Source organism: Aulonocara stuartgranti, assembly GCF_965226115.1.
Source record: "Aulonocara stuartgranti genome assembly, chromosome: 5".
NCBI classification, from domain to species: Eukaryota; Metazoa; Chordata; class Actinopteri; order Cichliformes; family Cichlidae; genus Aulonocara; species Aulonocara stuartgranti.
The window spans coordinates 36,269,464-36,277,306 of NC_138943.1; positions in this window are offsets into that span (position 1 = coordinate 36,269,464).

Sequence of the window (7,843 nt, forward strand, 5' to 3'; positions counted from 1 at the left end):
TTACGCACAGTCGTAAATTCCCACAGTGTGCACTATGTGCTTCGAATATTGTGTGTAGTTTTTTGTTTTATACAGTTGTCAGCCAGGCATCTAACTATGAAAAAAATTACACACCAAAAAACCCCGGGCTTCTGAAAAGACAACACCGGCTTAAGCCCAGTAAACCCCCCCCCGCTCCACCACTGGTGTGGACTTCATACCAGTTTTTTAATTGTGTTGATCGGCCACATAAAACCAGAGTTGTGATAAAAATATGTGCAATGTTTGGTTTTCTTCCTGAATATATTTATGTTTATATTTACTGCAGGAAAAACGGTAAAAACTGCGTTTTATAAGGAAAACGCTCGAAAGCCTGTGAGCAAAAACAAAACCAAAAAACCCCCACCCTTTCCTATTGGTGGAAAAATGTACCATGTCGACCAATCAAAAACTGATATGGCAACATTGCCTTTAGTTGTTTAGGAAGGGGGAAGTTTTAGGAGTGAAGGCGGTGTTTTGAGATGTGAGAGATTTGCGAGGTTTAGCGCAAATCTTGTGTAGTTAGTGTGTAGTTAGTGTGTAGTGTAGTCAATAGTGTTGTTGTGTGTGTCAGAACAATGAGGCAACTGCTGAGTGTTACAGGTGTTACAGCAGTGATACATCTGCTGCTGTCAGGCCTGCAGGTATCAGGCTGTTGTTCTCCTTCATCTCATAGTGGACAGAAATTATTTTTTGGAGTGAACAAATAATTTGTGTGGCATCAGATTTGATGCAGAACAGCTGATTGTTCTGTAAATAGTTTGAAATGTTTGTTTAATAAAAACGCCTTGGCTGCATTTTTAGGTAAACAGCTGCAAAAAACTTTGTTTGCATAACTCAGTTACTTTTTTGAAGAAGTAACTATATAATTAATTACCCAACATTGGTCATTATTTACTGTATTTTACAGAGAGAGAGTTAAAGGACTCTCTCCAAGACCACAGACTCATACTCATAATACAAGTCAGAGCTTTATTTAAAAAAGAAAGAAAGTTGTTTTCAAGGTTGGAGTTCAAGTTATTTTTACTTCCAATAGTGTTAACATCCTACACAGGTCATGAACAAGATTTTTTAAATTTTCATTGTAAATGGGCTAAAGAAGTTAATTAAAAGTAGTCTAACATAAATGTAAATGCTGTAATTTGATTATTTTAATAAACCATGTAACTTGGATGGATTCGATGCCGGCGTGACCACAGTGCACACGTCTGCTGTTGCTCACAGTGATCCAAGGGACGGCTCAGGGAGTTTGTGTGTTCGCTCAGACACATGAAAAATTAGAGATAACATTGCTCCTGAGTAGTTCTGGGACGGTTCCACACCATTATCATTGTCATTGAAAGGTGAGATCTTGTGTGGAGCTCCAGACCGAGGGAGACCGGGAGTTATTTTATGGTTCTTCCATTTGCAAATCACACCAACTGTTGTCAACTTCTCACCCAGCTGCTTGGCGATGGTCTTGTAGCCCATTCCAGCCATGTGTAGGTCCACAATCTTGTCCCTGACATCACTGGAAAGCTCTTTGGTCTTGGCCATGGTGAAGAGTTTGGAATCTGTATGGGCAGAACTTTGTGCCAGAATTTGAATAAGTTAAATTCTAATTTGAGTTGCTCAGATTGAATCTTTATGTCTCCTTTATTTTTTTTAGACTAACTATTCACTTTAGCTCAAGTTATTAAGTTAGCTAAAGAGCTGTGATGCTGTGTAAGACATAAATAAACCTAAAATACCATTGTTTGGACATTTTTTTGCACATTTCACCTACTGTAGCGGTCTCTGCAAGCACACAGGGCTCTGAGAGGGTACAAAATCACAACTTTGGAATTCTACTAGAAACAGTTGATCATATTTGTTTGTCAAAGCTGAATCCAGGACAAACTACACTAAATAAGCGTTTTTAGCTAATAGCTACAATAAGCATAAAAGTTACTGTACATGACGCTTCTTCTCACTGGGGTGGCAGTGAGGTGGTAGAGCTGATTGGAAGGTTGGTGGTTCGATCCTTGGCTTCCCCACTCTGCATATTGGGCAAGATACTAACCCCAAGTTGCCCTTCGATGCGTTCATCGGAGTGTGAATGTAGATTAGTTTGTACTTGTGTTTAGAAGTGCTTGTATGAATGGGTGTATGTGCATGTTGTATACAGTGCTTTGAGTACTGTATAAGAATCAGTCCATTCACCATACATGTATTACCAACCTGAGAGTTTATCCGCTGGTCATTTGACATGACTTCTTAGGTCTTAATCCAGCTCCAGCTCAACATGCTGTAGATTCCTGTCTGTACACTTTCAATCCGCTGGTAAAACGGAGTTCAATTAATCTGTGCTTGATTACTCGGGAACCGGAACCGGATATAAGTCCGAAAAAACTGAATTGTGAAACTGAACTTATTCGAGAGCTACATTTTTAAGGGATAAAATACAGTTTCAAAGCAAATGAATTCATTTTCCAAATATAAAATTCAATGTCAATTTAGTGCCAGTCCAAAAAAATTATTTCTGTCCACTATAAAGGAGAACATCACAGCCTGACCTGCAGGTCTGACAGCAGCAGGTGTATCACTGCTTTTTCTACCTGGAGACAGCAGTCGCCTCATTGTTCTGACACACAACAGAAAATTGTCCACAACACTACACACTAACTACACAAGACAACACATTAACTACACACTCCAAACACGCTAAACGTCACAAATCTCTCACATCTCAAAACTTGCTCTCTCTCTCTGTCTCTCTCTCCTCACTCCTAAAACTTCCCCTGTTTTTTTTTTTTTTGGGGGGGGGGGTTGCTCATAAGCAGCGAGTGCTAGACAGTAAACGTGACGAAACTAGGAAAAAACGCTGCATAGATATTGTTTATCATGACTCTGGTTTTACGTGGCCTATCAACACAATTTAAAAACTGGTATATGTCACCTTGTTGCTTTGTCTATAAGCCGTCATGTGATCGGTCAAACAGCAGCACTCATGCAATTGTTTTGCCCCCTGAGCTCCAGGTGTTGTGCTAGACAGTGATCGTGATTACCGTCCGCGGGAGCGCACAGCTGCTTAAAGCTGTAGCGTCCAGATTACTTACAGCTGCTTCCGTGCAGCTGATATAAGATGCAGTAAGCTGAACACCGCTTCAACCGTCTGTTTGTTGAAAAATAGTAACGGACCGCATTTTCTTATTAGTAACTGTAACGGCGTTGTAACGATAGGAATAGTAGTTAGTTAGATTACTCGTTACTGAAAAAAGTAACGCCGTTATTCCCATCACTGATTATAAGTGATTATCAGTATTTATTTTTGAGTATACTTTGCTTCATATTTGTCTCTTTTACGCTGCTATTACATCTGATTTTGAAGTGACTGTTGAGGGAAACCACACCATTGTTTTGATGTTTTGATGTTTTTTTTATTTATTGTGGGCCAGAGTTGCATGGACTCCACACTGAGATGAAGAGAAGCCTTCCCATGATGCAGTGAGCATGTCTTCTTCAATCACCTTTCTTCACACCTGTCATAGTGTGCTGTGTGATAGGCAAGGCAGGACTTAAATGCAGGACCTAGAGACAGAAATGATTAACTGAAAGAGGCAGGTTTATTGCTGTTACTAAACACAGAGACACAGACTGAAACATGTGAACTTGACAGGGGATAAACAGGCAGAGAAATGACTGGGAAGCAATAAAGGAACAACAAAAAATGATGACTAAACATAATCACACAAGAAACCATGAACCAGAAATACAGATAATAAAACATAAAGGCACTAGGAATTAAAAACAAACAGGAGATTTTGGATTGCAAACACAAAAACTTATGTTAACCAAGAGTGTACCCAAAAATCTGTAGAACAGGATTAATTGAAAACCCTCAAAACATCCCAAAACTTAAAACTCTGCATAAATGAACCGGGTACCATGACAACACCACGTTGCATTTAATCATTAGTTATTGTTATTGTCCCATCTCACTTCCCTCACCCCCAACTGGTCATGACAGATGGCTGAGACTGGTTCTCCTGGAGGTTTCTTCCTGTTAAGAGTTTTTCCTTCCGACTGTCGCCAAGTGTTTGAAAGTGTTTGCTTGTCTGATTGTTGTTTTTTTTCCCAACCTATTACTATAAGATCTTTACCTTAAAACATGAAGTGTCTCGAGATGAATGCTGTGGTTTGGAGCCATACTGAAATGAAATTAAAACTGAATTATTGAGGCGAATAAGAACAGCGGAAACTTTCGAGATAGTTTTATAACCAGGCCTTGTTTCTCAGCATAATTCAGTCTCGGCAGTCTGCACTGAAATCCCTGAACTTCATAGCTTGTCTTGACATTGTAAGTTATGGGGCTTTTTATACAAAATAGCTCTCTCTAGTCCATTCATTTTGCCACAGGTACATTCCAGGTGGCTTAAGTTCTGTTGCATATGTATCTTAAGGAGTATTTAAGAAAACTATATGGAACATCAAAGGGCTGAAATACTCGTACTTGTTCGTACATGGCTGCAAGCCAATAGTGAATACTCAAATTAACAGAACAGTAGTTTTACATGTTTCCAATTAAACTTACTTCCTAGAGACATCTGTGGGGAAAATGGCAGAAGCTATGTAACATCTTTTCACACAGACCACCGTACAGTTTTATGTCTATGACATAATGGGTTTGATTTATGTCTCTAGTACAATATCTGTGTGTTAAAGGCTCCAGCTGAAACAACTATACATATTTTTTCCTCTTTTCGTGACACATGCCTGTCATGGATCGGCTGTGTGGCAGGCGGGAGGAGGACCCAATCGCAAGATTCACAAACACGGGGATGAACTCAAAAGCAGCTTTATTGCTGACAGGCAGAACATAGGAAATACAGAACTCAACTAAACTGGGAATCAATAAACTAACAGTCGTAGGGAGACACAGGGAATCCACACAGCAATGAGGGAGAACGCGACACAGAACTGAGGGAGACGCAGACAGAAATACACAGAGGGTTAACGAGGAAAGTGGGAACACACGGGGAACACAGCTGACACAGATAACCATAACGAGACAGGGCGGGGTGAACATAACACTGACGGGAGCCGGGCAGTCAAACAGGAAGTACAGAGGTTCAGACAGGAGGAGAGAGAGCACGGGGAAAACACAGACATAACGGGCGGGGGAAAACATGGAATAAAACATAAGGAGAGACGAGGGCTCACAGATACACAGAGGGGCACACAGGGGGTAAAAGCCACGAAGGGAAAACACTTAGGGAACAACACAACAGGGCAACTCAGGAAACATGGCCTAAATAGGGAACAAAATACAAACATACAAGAAAACTAAGAATACTGGGCCAATATGGCCCAGGACCATGACAATGCCATACATTCATGTTTCCAATTGGGATTAAAGTCCCATAAAAGATCACACAGACACATGTCTGATCAGATGTCATGACACCACCACCTGTACAGTTTGAGATTGCCTCGGGAATCAACAGCTTTTGCACAAAGCTACATGCACATTCATGCAGCACTTTTTTTGTGCATTTAAACATGTGTGATACTTTCTGTCTTAAAACACAATCCGAGGTTCAATTCAATTCAATTCAATTTTATTTATATAGCGCCAAATCACAACAAAAGTCGCCTCAAGGCGCTTCATAGATACAGAGAAAAACCCAACAATCATATGACCCCCTATGAGCAAGCACTTTGGCGACAGTGGGAAGGAAAAACTCCCTTTTAACAGGAAGAAACCTCCGGCAGAACCAGGCTCAGGGAGGGGCGGCCATCTGCTGCGACCGGTTGGGGTGAGAGAAGGAAGACAGGTTCAGCATCTTTCCTGAGGACACTTGGAGACCAGACCAGAGGAGCTAGGAGTAACTACACAGCAAATCCAGCATGTCCAAATTAACACTGTCAGATTTGATTTCAACACTATTAAAGTGTCTATATGGGTCCACACCAGAGAGTGTTAATTTAACTCTTTTTGGAGAGTTGGTACGTTAACTCTGATTCAGTGTTAAACACCAAATCTGTCTGGAGTTGATAATTTAACACTTACTAATGCTAACTAGGTGTTAAGAGTTTATATATTAACTCTCAAAGAGTATTTTAGTTTAACTACGTAAGAGTTATCTTCTAATTAATTCTAAAAAGCGGGAATTTTCCTGTTCTGAACTTCTAGAAATTTCTTTTGGAAATAAACATTTACTAAAATGACGCAATGGTTTTTGAAAAACATTTATTCTGAACTGTGCACCACAATTTCAAGACATTTTCTGAAAGATGTAACAGTATACATGTTCTCACTTTCATTAGAATTTTGTTTATCAAAAGGTCTGACATGGTAAATGCAAATAACAGCATTCTCATCACTTATTTCTTCAATACAATATGCATGTCCTTCATTCATCACTTTGTGGAACTTCAACGCACTTCTGCTCTCCCCCATATTCCATCTTCACAAGCATATCCTGTGTGGAGATTGAATAAAAATTAGTTGACACTAATTAATGGCACAAATAATCCAGTAAACAATTGCAGCACAGTAAAAAAAAAAAGGAATCCTCTTTGAGCCATTACTTGTGTAAAGTATTTTCCTTTTTCATTTTTACCTAAACCGTGTGCACAAAACTCTGGAGGGATCTAAATGCTAACGTAGAATCCAGTCAGGACGTCAGCTACTGCTGTTTGCTCGTTTTTTTATAGGAGATCATTTTCAGGCTTCAAGTAGCACCATTATACCAACATTTCACATTCTAGACATTGTTTTAGGTGTATTTGACCAAAAGTTTGACTGAAAATTCACATGCAAGCTTTTTTTCAAGGCTGTGTGTTAAGAGATATATTCTAAAACCCTTCTTCAGTAGAGAATCAGAGAAGAGAAACACACAGAACTTCTTGCTAGCAAGGGCAGCCTCCAGAACAGAGACTGCCCTGGTCTTTATTTATATGCTTCAGTGAGCGTTTGTTCCTTACATTGGAATGTGGAGGTGTGTGTGTGTGTGTGTCAGAGTGTGACCCCGTAAACGACTTCCCTTAACCTGCTGGTCTGGAAAATCCAACAGTTCATCTATATGTAAAAAAGGCACTTAGACTAAAACTGACATAGCTACGTTAATCGTACCGTAAAACAATAAAACAAGGTACGACCTCTCCCATACTCCCAGGATGTGGGGGTGAACGCCAGAACACCCTGGAATGTCACAGACCCCCTAGGATGAGACATTCTTTCAATATGCCACCAACTATATACTTCTAAACACTAATGATTACATGCAGTATTCTACCATATGCAAACTTATATCATTAAAAGATTATACTGACTACTAAGTACAATTTTCTATTGACACTGTGTGGTATTTGCCGGCAAACAATACCTTTCAGCTAGCTAAAACAGAATATTATGCTATCACCGAGCAACATGGCTAATGCCTTTCACACAGCTTTGTCTCAACTCCAAAGAGCCACAGAAGTAAAAGCTAATAGAAATAATTGAAACAATCTTTGAAAAAATGACTTACCAAGCATGGCAAACAACTCAAATATGTAGAGCAAAATGTTCTGAAACGGCTTCACTTCAGCTTCGATTGGAGCCGTGCTGGGGGCGGAGTCTGTGAATTTACTCTATTGGTGTCATAGCCCCTCTAGGAGTTCAGAGTTAAGAGGTCAAGAGTTAATGTTTCCATTGTAACACCTCCAGATTTGACAGAGAAACACTCATTTTTAACACTCGATTTTAACTACTATCATTTTACACCTCAGAGTTACATTAAAAGAATGTGACTCTACTTAGAGTAAAATTAACTCTACTTTTGCAAGAAGACTACTAACACCAAAACATTTAACACTTTTG